This window comes from Dipodomys merriami, unplaced genomic scaffold (genome assembly GCF_024711535.1).
Source record: "Dipodomys merriami isolate MVZ:Mamm:240054 unplaced genomic scaffold, mDipMer1.0.p SCAF_186, whole genome shotgun sequence".
Lineage (NCBI taxonomy): Eukaryota > Metazoa > Chordata > Mammalia > Rodentia > Heteromyidae > Dipodomys > Dipodomys merriami.
In genome coordinates, this window is record NW_027203226.1 from 1,045,013 (window position 1) to 1,055,995 (window position 10,983).

Consider the following 10,983-nt stretch of genomic DNA (forward strand, 5'->3'; position numbering starts at 1 on the left):
GCTAGCAAGATCAATAGAAAGCCCACGGATTGGGAGAAGGTCTTCACTAGCCATACAACAGATAAGGGTCTCATATCCAAAATATAACTGGAACTCAAAAAATTAAATTCCCCAACAACAAATTTTCAAAGAAACAACTGCCCAATAAATAAGTGGGCTAAAGACTTACAGAGAAATTTCTCTGAAGAGGAAAGAAGGATTGCCATTAGACACATGAAGATATGCTCAACTTCTCTAGCCATAAAAGTAATGCAAATCAAAACCACATTGAGATACCACCTCACCCCAGTTAGAATGGCTAAAATCAAGAACTTTAATAACAACAGATGCTGGAGCGGATGTGGACAGAAGGGAACCTTACTGAATTGTTGGTGGGAGTGTAAACTTGTTCAACCACTTTGGAAAGTAGTAAAGAGGTTCCTCAAAAGACTCCACATAGAGCTCCCTTATGACACAGGAATCCCACTTTTGGGCATTTTCCCAAATGTTCACAAACAAGACCACACTAAAGCTACCAGCACAACTATGTTTATTGCAGCCTTAATTACCTTTACCCTAGCTAAGATATGGAACCAACCCAGATGCCCCTCAGTAGATGAATGGATCAAGAAAATGTGGTATATATACACAATGGAATTCTATGCCTCCATCAGAAAGAATGGCATTTCCCCATTTGTTAGGGAATGGAAAGTCTTGGAAAAAATTATATTAAGTGAAGTAAGCCAGGCCCAATGAAACTTAGGCCCCATGATTTCCCTTATTTGCAATAAGTAGTATATGTCTGAGTCAAGCAGAAAAGGTCAGATAATTTGATGTTAGGGAAATGAACCCTAAGATATGTATTCAAATTTTTTTTTCTTTCATGCATGTGTTTCTAACACATTTATAAGATTATTTCTTTGTTGCTTTGTATGTCCCTCCCCATGGTATAACCTCTGCTTTCACTGTATTTGATGTTGTTATAATTTGTGGAGGGGAAGGGAAAAACAAATAGTTTAAATAGGTATTCAGGTGGACCTATTGCAACAATGAGATGAATAAATCGTTATGTGGAAAATGAACTTTACAACTTTGGTGGGGTGGGAGAGCTGTTTGGGGGCGCGTGGGGAGGGTGGGATGGGAAGGGGAAACAAAGGAGGAGGCTACAATTCTTGAAAAGGAATGTACTCATTATCTTGGACAAGCAGAAATGATCAGATAAGTTTATGTTGGGCGAAATGAACCCAAAGATAAGGACTCAAATGTTTTTTCTCTTGCTATTGTTTTTTTTAGGATATTTATAAGATGATTTCTTTGTTGCTTTGTATGTCCCTCCCCCATGACATAAACCTTGTTTTCATTGTATTTGATGTTGTTATAATTTGTGGAGGGGAAGGGAAAAACAAGTTGTTTAAATAGGGATACAGGTGGTCCCATGCAACAATCAGATATACAACAAGTTATGTCGGAAAATGAACTTTAGAACTTTGGTGCATGGGTTGCTTTGCGGGGAAGATGGGAAGGAATGGGAAGGGAACACAAGGGAGGGGGAAACAATGTTTGATAAGAAATGGAATCATTACTTTGCTCATGTAATTTTAAGCCCTCTATATTTATTTTCACAATAAAAAATCATGAAATAATAAAGTAAAAATCCATGTCAATTTTTTTTGGTGGTCGTGGGGCTTGAACTATGGGCCTGGTCGCAGATTTCAATGAGTTCTTCAGCTCATCAATACCACTGTACCATTTGACCCACAGTGCCATTTCTAGTTTTCAAGTGGGTTATTGGAGATAAGAGTCTCACAACTTTTCTGCTGAGGCTGGCTTTGAACCACTATCCTCAATCTCAGACTCCTGAGTAATTAGGATTATAGGCATGAGCCTCCAATGCCCAGATCCAAGTCAATGTTTAAAAAGCAAGCTTATTGAAACTTCTGGTTTTTCCAATAAGCAATCTTAGTTTTTAGCATTAGTTTATAACTATGAGTTATTTTTAGATGTAACTGTGAACTTTTTAATAGAATCAAATATAATTTTTACTATTACTCAGTATCTCACAAAATCCACTGTAATTGACTTTCCCCAAAGTCAGTTATTATGTACTATATTACTCACGATTATTACAGTCTATATTACATATAGTGTGAAGCGAAAATAGTTTGGATTATTTCATATAAATTAGTAGATGCTATTTTAGCAATATAAATTCACATCTGTAATTTTAAAAGAAGGAAAGAAGGTTTTAGAGTTAAAATCAATTATAAATGTGTAGTGTGTCCCAATTAAAGCAAAAATTCTGAGTTCATACAAACAAAATTATTTTCTTTCCACTAAAGACTTTGAAGTATTACTATATGAAATAGTGAGGCAATAAGAGGAAGATTCAAATCATGTCAATGTCTCTGTTATTCTACTACCCCCTCCACTAACAAGACCTATCCAGTCCCAGATGTCACAAAACTTCAAGTATCTCCCTTAGAACTCTATTTCGAAAAGTTCTAAATCACTTATTCTTTTTGTACTTTCTGTTATATGAAACAAAATATAGACACAAAACAATTGAAATAAAATGCACACATATGTTGAAGTCACCACAGCTGGAAAAACAACCAACAAATTAGAACGCCCTCAGGAACTAAAACATGTTGGGCCCAGTTATTTTTAAGCACAAAAACCTCAAATACATGTTACCCTTGACTAGAACCATAAAGATAACTGTGTCTCAGAAATACAGTTGTGTTCATTTGTAATTAAATTCATCTAGATGAACCTAATATAGCAAATCCCTTGAATGGATCAAACTGTTTAAAAGAAATGTGACTGTAAGTGGATTGAGATCTGAATATATTTAAGAGAATAAAATAACAAAAATCATGACATCTTAAAAAATTCAGAAATGCAATGAATAAGTCTAATAGTATCCATATTGAGACCTAAATCCTACTGATTCAACAAGAACAAAATATGCAAATAGTAGAATCTGAGCAGTGTACCTGAGTGTACATAATTTAAAACTACTCCAAATTACACTTTGTAGCAGACAGAATGTGGGTTATTTAAAGGAAAATATCAACCCATGAAATAAATGATATTAAAAATCTCATGAAAAGGGCTGGTATGATGGCTCAGTGGTAGAGTGCTTGCCTTGCATGCATGAGGCCCTGGTTTCGATTCCTCAGCACCACATAAGCAAAAATAAAGAAGCCGGAAGTGGTGCTGTGGCCCAAGTGGTAGAGCACTAGCCTTGAGCTGAAGAGCTGAGAGACAGTGCTCAGGCTCAGAGTTCAGGCCCCACGACCTGAAAACAACTACTCTCATGAAAAGACAGTAGTTGTTTCTGGAAAATAATAGTTTAATAAATGGTGGTCAAAAAATCTTTCTAATACTGACAAAATTGCATACATATTTAATTAGATCCAAAAAAGACCCAAGATACTCATGCTCATTTGAAACTTTGGCAAAGTAGCAGGATACAACTATAACATTATTATGGATGTTGACTCTGGCATGGAATTAATTTCCTCTTTGATCTGAGAAATGAATATATGAAAAAACAGAACTTCAACTAAATATCAAGTCCTAACTAAACATATAACCAGAAAAGTCATCATGCAAGCCGTATTGCAACTGGGATAAAAGAAAATATCAATCATACTGATTCTGTATTTATTGTAAATGTTGACTTTTTCATAAATTATTTCTTTCACTTGCATTTTAAAAACATTGCGTTAAGTCTATATCTTGGTAACTAATTTTGGATTCCTCCTTCAATATAGTTCTGAGTATAATGTCTCACATCAATTCCTAACCCATGAAATGATGTTGATTACAAAATAAATAGTAATAACCACTGTTTATAATACACAAAATGTCATAAGCATGACACCAATAAGCATTGGTTAACATTTTGGTATCATGGTCTCATGACTGATGAGGCCTATCTGCATGAGCATAATTGTACCTAGATTCCTCAGCCTAAATTTAACAACTGTTAAAAAATGTTTATATCTTTATCTGTTGCCCATCAGAGATTAAACCTGAATATAAAGCCTAAGGAAAATGATAAGGTAAGAATTTAGCTTTACTAGATATAAAGTAAACAAAATGCAACATAGAGTAACTCTGGTTTAAATTCAACCTATTTCTCCAAAACATTCTAAGCATTTCCTTACAATGTGTATTATTCTCAAGAAGGGAATGGGTAATGTGAGAAGAGGACTAACCAAGCATTGTCTTCAAATATACATAATTTTGATTTACCTCTTTATTGTGCTATAAGCATTTTGATTAAAAAAAAAACAGTTTGAATAATTGATTTCCAGATCAAGTATAATATATCCTACTTGCATATACCAAAGTACATTCAGAAAATGTTATATAGCAATTAAGTAAAGAAAGTCTGGGCAGAAAAAATGGCATCTCTATACTATGTGATGCCCAATTCTTCGGTATTTCATTCTGCCTCCATTTAATAAATGTGATTGTTTAAATGCTTCATAAAGTATTAATTAAAATTGATCAGTATGCTAGAATACAATCGTGTATAATTTTATCCTAGAATCATGCAAGAACTGCCCATTCAATCACAACATACATCACATTCCATTGGTATTCATATGGATAGGAATGAGTTTCTTCGGATCTCCTGCATTTGGAAGTGGCAGGAACAGGATTCCAACTGTGTGCTCCAGCTCCCACCACTTAATCCTGAGGATAGGGAACTCAAGGGTGTGTCCAAGAACATCAGCAAAACCAATGATGAGGCAGGCACCAGTGGCTCCTCCTTGATACTTACAAGGCTGTGATAGGAGGATCATGGTCACTCTAAGTCAGAAAGTCCTTGAAACCCCTGTCCAACTTCAATGCCAACAAAGCCAGAAGCAGAGCCGTGTGGCTCCTGTGGTAGAGGGCTATCCTTGAGCAAAAGCAGCTCAGGGACTGTGCCAGATCCTGAGTTCAAGGTCCAAAACTAGAAACAAATGGACATACACAATAATCTGTGCAGACATCCGGCTCGAGCAGGTCACCCTCTTGTCCCCAACTGAATTGGACAGAGTTCCCTGGGAAAGGGGCTGGGGGAGCCACTGTCATCTTAACTCTGCCCATTCTGCCTGCATCACAGGTTTCTGGCCACACCCCCATTATTTCATGTTTCTTTCTGACCAGTGGGATACAAGAATTGTGGCTACGCCCACATTCCATGTTGCCTGGTAGATGGATGAGGCTCTGTTAACACACTGAGGCTGAGATCAACAGGGGGGAAATCATACCACAGGAGCGGTGGGCCACCTGTAGGCACCTGGCCCTACTGGCAGCTCAGTGCCAGACTGAGCTGGAGCTACAGCCCCCTGCCCCATGAGCTGCCACCACAGCAATCATGGGAATGGGAAGCATGACACATGGGCGTCCAAGAAGAAAATCTGATTCATCCACAACCTGCCTGATGAGGTGGACTTCCAGAATCCAGCAGGTGAGCTCCACCATCGATGCAGCCAGCTGTCAGCACACATCCAAACAATTGAGGAGTCCCTTGTGGTGTGTAAAGAGCAGATGTTGGTCCTGAATGAGCTGTTTTGGGAGAAAGCCAAGTGTGTGTGCTGGCTGTTCCAGGAGAAGATGGAGAAGAGGAGAGTGCTACAGGAGCTGCTGTTGATCCTCACAGAGGAAGGCATGGACAGCAGGCTCCAGATGCAACACAGGCTGAGCCCCACCACCAAAGCTGCTTCAGATGCATCAGGGCCTGTGGTGGGTAAATTAAGGGAGGAGCAGAAAGGTTTTGAAGAATTGCAACTTGAAGACAGCGTGGAAACTGCCAGAGGATAGGTCAGGGTTCTCATCACCATAGAGGACTCCCCCAAGGAGCATATCTTGCTGCAGATGCCCCAGATACAGATCTGCCCACAGCTCAGGTGAGGAGCATTCCCTCTCTTTCTTCTGTAGACTGATGCAGATAATGACTCTCCATATGACATACTGACTCTCAAAAGCCTTGGCAGCCACCGGAATTAGGTGGTCAGGTGGCCTTCTCTCAGGCCTCCATCTGCTGGGTGATGGGAAGGTTAAACTGGGGGTCGGGTAGGGTAGAGGCTCCCTGGAGGTGGCCCAAGTTCAAGGGACATCTAATGGCCCATTGGTGGCGAGGGAAGGGACCCATGTTATGCTTATCACAAAGAATAAATTGTTTTCAGAGGGGAAAAAAGCCTCCAACAAAGATTTTTTTCTTCCAGTACTGGGGCTTGAACTAAGGGCCTGGCCACTGTCCCTGAGCTCTTTTTGATCAAGGCTGGTGCTCAACCAGTTGAGCCCCACTTCCCCTTCCAACTTTTTCTGTGTGGAATCAAGCCCAGGGCTTCAGTCATGCTAGGTGACCACTCTATCACTGAGCCACATTCTCAGCTAGGATGATTCATCCCTCCCAAACCCATATGGCCATTCCTCAGATAAATAAGAAATAGGGGCTAGGATTAATATGAAGCACTTCTGGTTCACACCAAAATACTTCTCCGCCCCCTATTCCCAAACCCTTACTTGAAGTTTCTCTTATACCATTGAGGGATGAGGGAGGGAGAGGGGAGTACCAAGAGAGGACTATTAATAGTGGCCCCGTGAGCCCCACATCCTCCCCCACACAAGGGGTCCTCCAGATTCCAATTTACCTGACTCAATGTGGAGTCTACACTGTCTTCCCACCACTGCAAGGCTCAGGATGAAATAAAAGTCAACCCTGGGCTCAGCCCACACCCAGGATGGAAGCTTCTAATCCCAGAACTACTTCCACCTCTGACTGCCCTGAGTTAGGCCAAACCCACCACTCACCACTATGTTGGCGGTGATGACCTCATGGATGGATACCAGGAAGAAGGTCTGTGGCAAAGAGCAGAAGCAGCAGGGTGAGCATGGCAGAAGGAGATGCGGTGATTGCTCTGGGATCTTCCTCCTTGGAGCCCTCCCTTCCATCCAGAGCCATGCTGACCTAAAACATGGACAACACCAAGGGGTGAGAAAAGATGGACCAGCACAGGACTAAAGGAGGCACTGCTTTGTCGTGGAGCACTTGAAAATTCCAATTATATTTGGCCAATGCCAATCCCAAAGCCAACATGCAAAGCCTCTCCTTGTTGTTGGCCATGAACACTGTACCTGAGCTCTTATTCTCAAGGCTGGCACTCTACCATTTGAGCCACAGGACCACTTTTGTTTTCTGACAGTTCATCGAGGATAAGAGTGTCACACACTTTCTGCCCAGGCTGTCTTGGCACTGTGATCCTCCAAATCTCAGCTTCCTGAGTAGCTAGGATGTCAGGCATGAGCCACCAGTGTCCAGTATGTGATGACTTTTGAAGGTATCTTGGCAATTTTGTAAAGGAGCCCCAAAGGGCCTGGATAGAACATGACCCAATCAAGGAGCTGGGATCGGAGAAGGATGACCTTCTACCCATTCTGTTCCCAAAATTAAAGATGCCAGGTAGCGGTGTATGCATCAGACACCTAGGCCAGCAGCCACGAGGCTTAGTGGGGGAAAAGTAGAGAATACCCAAAGATTGCGGTGTAGAAATCTCTGATTTTCCATGCATGTAGTGTGTGTGTGTGTGTGTGTGTGTGTGTGTGTGTGTGTGTGTGTGTAAACTCAGGGCCTAGGCTCTATCTCTGAGTTTTCTTGCTCAAGGCTACTGCTCTGCCACTTGAGCCACAGCCCCACTTGCCTTTCGACTGTTAAATGTAGGTAAGTGTCTCAATGATTTTCCTGTCCAGGGTGACTTGGAAGCATGATGGAGACCCCAGGGAAGCAAAAGTAACACAACTCACAGGTAGAATCCCTATGGCGGGACACTCCTGCCCCCTGGTGGCCAGTTGCGGGACATGCGGCCCCGTGACATTGTCCTCTAAATTTCAATTTTAAGAAGTGACCAGGGCCAAGCTGACTTTTGTTCACCCTGAGTGCTGATGCCAGAGCAAGTCTGTTCCACCCTAGGCCAAGAGAGCTCCAGGAGGCCTAGCTTCCCAGGGGCACAAGAAAGAGAGAGGTCAGCTCCAGGTTGAGCTAAGAGCCTTTGCACACAGACACCCCAACTTGGTCTTCCTTATCACCATAAGACCTGTCAAAGAACAACCCAAAAAAACAAAATTGGAGCTGTGCCTCCACGTGGTAGAGCTCTAGCACTGAACCAAAGAGCTCAGGGACAGGGCCGCCAAAATTTGAGTTCAAGACCCCCAGCTGATCCTCCCCCATAAAACACAGGTTGGCTAAATGTGAACTAGTAGGATTTGTGAAGTGTTTCTGAAGAATGGGGATACTGAAGAAAGCACCCTAATTCTAATGAAAGCTGAACCTGTGACATACAGCTATGTACTGAGTCCTTCAAAGGGTGCTATTTGTTGGGTCTTTCCCACATGGGGGTTTTGTTCTGAGTCCTCCAAAAGGTGCTGTTTGCTGAGACATCACATAGGGTGCTATGTGCTGAGTCCCTGAGAAGTGTGGGCAGTGCTGAGTTTTTCAAAGGGTGCTGTGTGCTGAGTCCATTACACAACGTACTGTATGCTGAGTCCTTCAAAAGGTGTGGTGTGCTAATTCATCTGAAAGGGTCCTGCTATGTGCTGAGCTCTTGAGAAGAAAGGGATGAGGTGAGTTTTTTGAGTGCTGTGTGCTGAGTCCTTTACACAGGGTGCTCAGTATTGTCTTTCAAATGGTGCTGTGTGCTGAGTGCTTCCACAGTGTGGTATGTGCTGAGTCCTGCCATAGTGCGGTATGTGATGAAACCTTCAAAATTCTTCTATGTGCTGAGTTCTTCGAAGGGTGCTATGCAATGAGTGATTTACAAAGGGTGCTTTGTACTTAGCCTTTCAAAGGGTTATGTGTGGAGTATTAACACAGAGGGTGCTGTGTAATGAGCCCCTGGGAAACTGTGCTATGTACTGAGTTTTTCAAAGCATGCAATGTGCTGAGTCCTTTACACTGCAAGCTATGGACTCCCTCTTTCAAAGGGTGCTGTGTGCTGAGTACTCTATACAGGGTACTATATGCTGAGTCCTTCAAAGGGAGCTGTGTGCTGAGTCCTTTACACAGGGTGCTTTGTGCTGTTTTTGGAAGTGTGCTGTGTGTCATCCCAAAGAGTGCTATGTTCTGAGTCCTTGAGAGGTAATTATCCCCAACAATCACACACACACACACACACACACACACACACACACACACACACACACACACACACAAGGGTCACCATGCACATTCTTAGTGTGTGGAGTGAAGGAGGATGGAGGAGAGTCTCTTCCAGGGGTGGAGCTGAGGGGAGATTCCATCCCTGGGGAAGGTACTGGGGTTGGGGGAGCGTGCTGAGCTGAGGTGATAATGCAATTGCCATGGCCTGGTAGCCTTAGAGCCCAGTCAGGGCTGTGATTGCATCTAAGGGTAGGGGGCATGGCCTAAGGGAGGAGTGGGCATGGCCAAGTGGAGGAGGGGGTGGGGCCCTGGGGTACACTGTGATGGCAGCAATGGGGGGAGAGTAGGCATGCCTGTGTGGTGGCCCAGGAGTGGAGCCGGGGCAGAGAGAGAAAGAGCAGAGAGAAGAGCAAGCACAAGCACAAGGGGAAGCCGTTCCAGCGGCTGGCGGCTGCTGCAAACAAAGTGCAGTCCTGGACAGGAGCACAGAGCACCTGGAGCCAGCAAGGCAGGCACATCACTGCGGGCAGCCCCACAGGGCATGGCGGCCATGGCTGCCCTGAATCTGAGGTCCTGGCACGGGAAGCACGGTGGTGGCTTCTGTGGTGGAGGCAGCGGAAGCAGGCAGCTGAGGCAGAGGTGGTGGTGGTGGTGATGGCAGCTGAGGCAGGGGTGGCAGAAAGCACAGCCCCGTGCAGGTGCCCCCGCCCCCTCCCAGCAGCACCGAGTTTCAAATATGGCTCTGCCTGCTCTGATAGGCGGCCCCATAAGCAATCTCCCAGCAGAGATGGTGGGTCCCTGCCTGGCATGAGGCCCGACCTGGTCCCTGCCCTTGGTCCTTGCACTCCGGGCCTGGATGCACCCAGAACCATTGCCTACAGCTTCTCCCAGCAGCACGCGTGAGTGGCTGCCCCATGGGACCACACCTGGTGACTCCCACACCCAGCGAACCTCCTCACTCCCTCCCCCGCAGACCCAGACCCCCGCCTCCAGCCTACTCTCTCCCATCCTGCCTGCACCTCCTCTGCACCCCACAGTCCACCCTGGCTCTGCCACAAATGTGCCCCAGGAGAGGGGGGTGGGTGTCACCCAAGGATCCCACCCCAATTCCTAGCAGCCAGTGTGCCAGGAAAAGGGCAGATACAGTGATTGGTGAGGAGAGAGCACCACAGAAACCCTGGCCTAGAGCAGTGGAAGCCACATCTGCACCCTTCCTCTCCCTGGTGGGAACCTAGTGGCTTTAGTCAGATGTGGGGAGGAGCACCTCCACACCTGCCTTCTCGGGTCTTTTCCTTTTTGCTGGGGGTGGGGGGTGTTGGATGCAGGGGATAGGCCCCCCTTGCTGTGTGAGCCCTTGTCTTCTGTGCTAGGTCACCCTTTCACCTGAGGAGGGTCCCAGAAGAACCCACTAGGGAGGTGAGGACACAGGGGTTCAGAGGGTGACTATCTGGGAGGAACACACCCCCTCTGATACACACACACCTATCCTGCCCCCCCCAGTACTCACAGGGTGATCACATTTCCCAGCATTGAGAGCTTCTGCTGGTATTCCTGGTCCTTCTGGTCTCCTAGTCCTCCCCAAGAATTCGCCAGTTAGCCAAGAAGCATCTAGGCTGGAAGTAGGCAATCCATCCATGTATGTAGCCTTTAAGACCCCATCAAATTCCCTAACAACGCTCCCACCCTAAGTCAGACACCTCTCTGGAGGCACCAGAACTGCCTGATTTGTTTTTGTCCGGGCTCTGAGGAGTCACTTGTCTCGGGATTCCTTCACCTAGTGTCCGGGCCTAGGGTTTTGGTGAATGGGGAGTCAAGGCTGGTTGTTCCCAGTGGAAGGGTCTGGC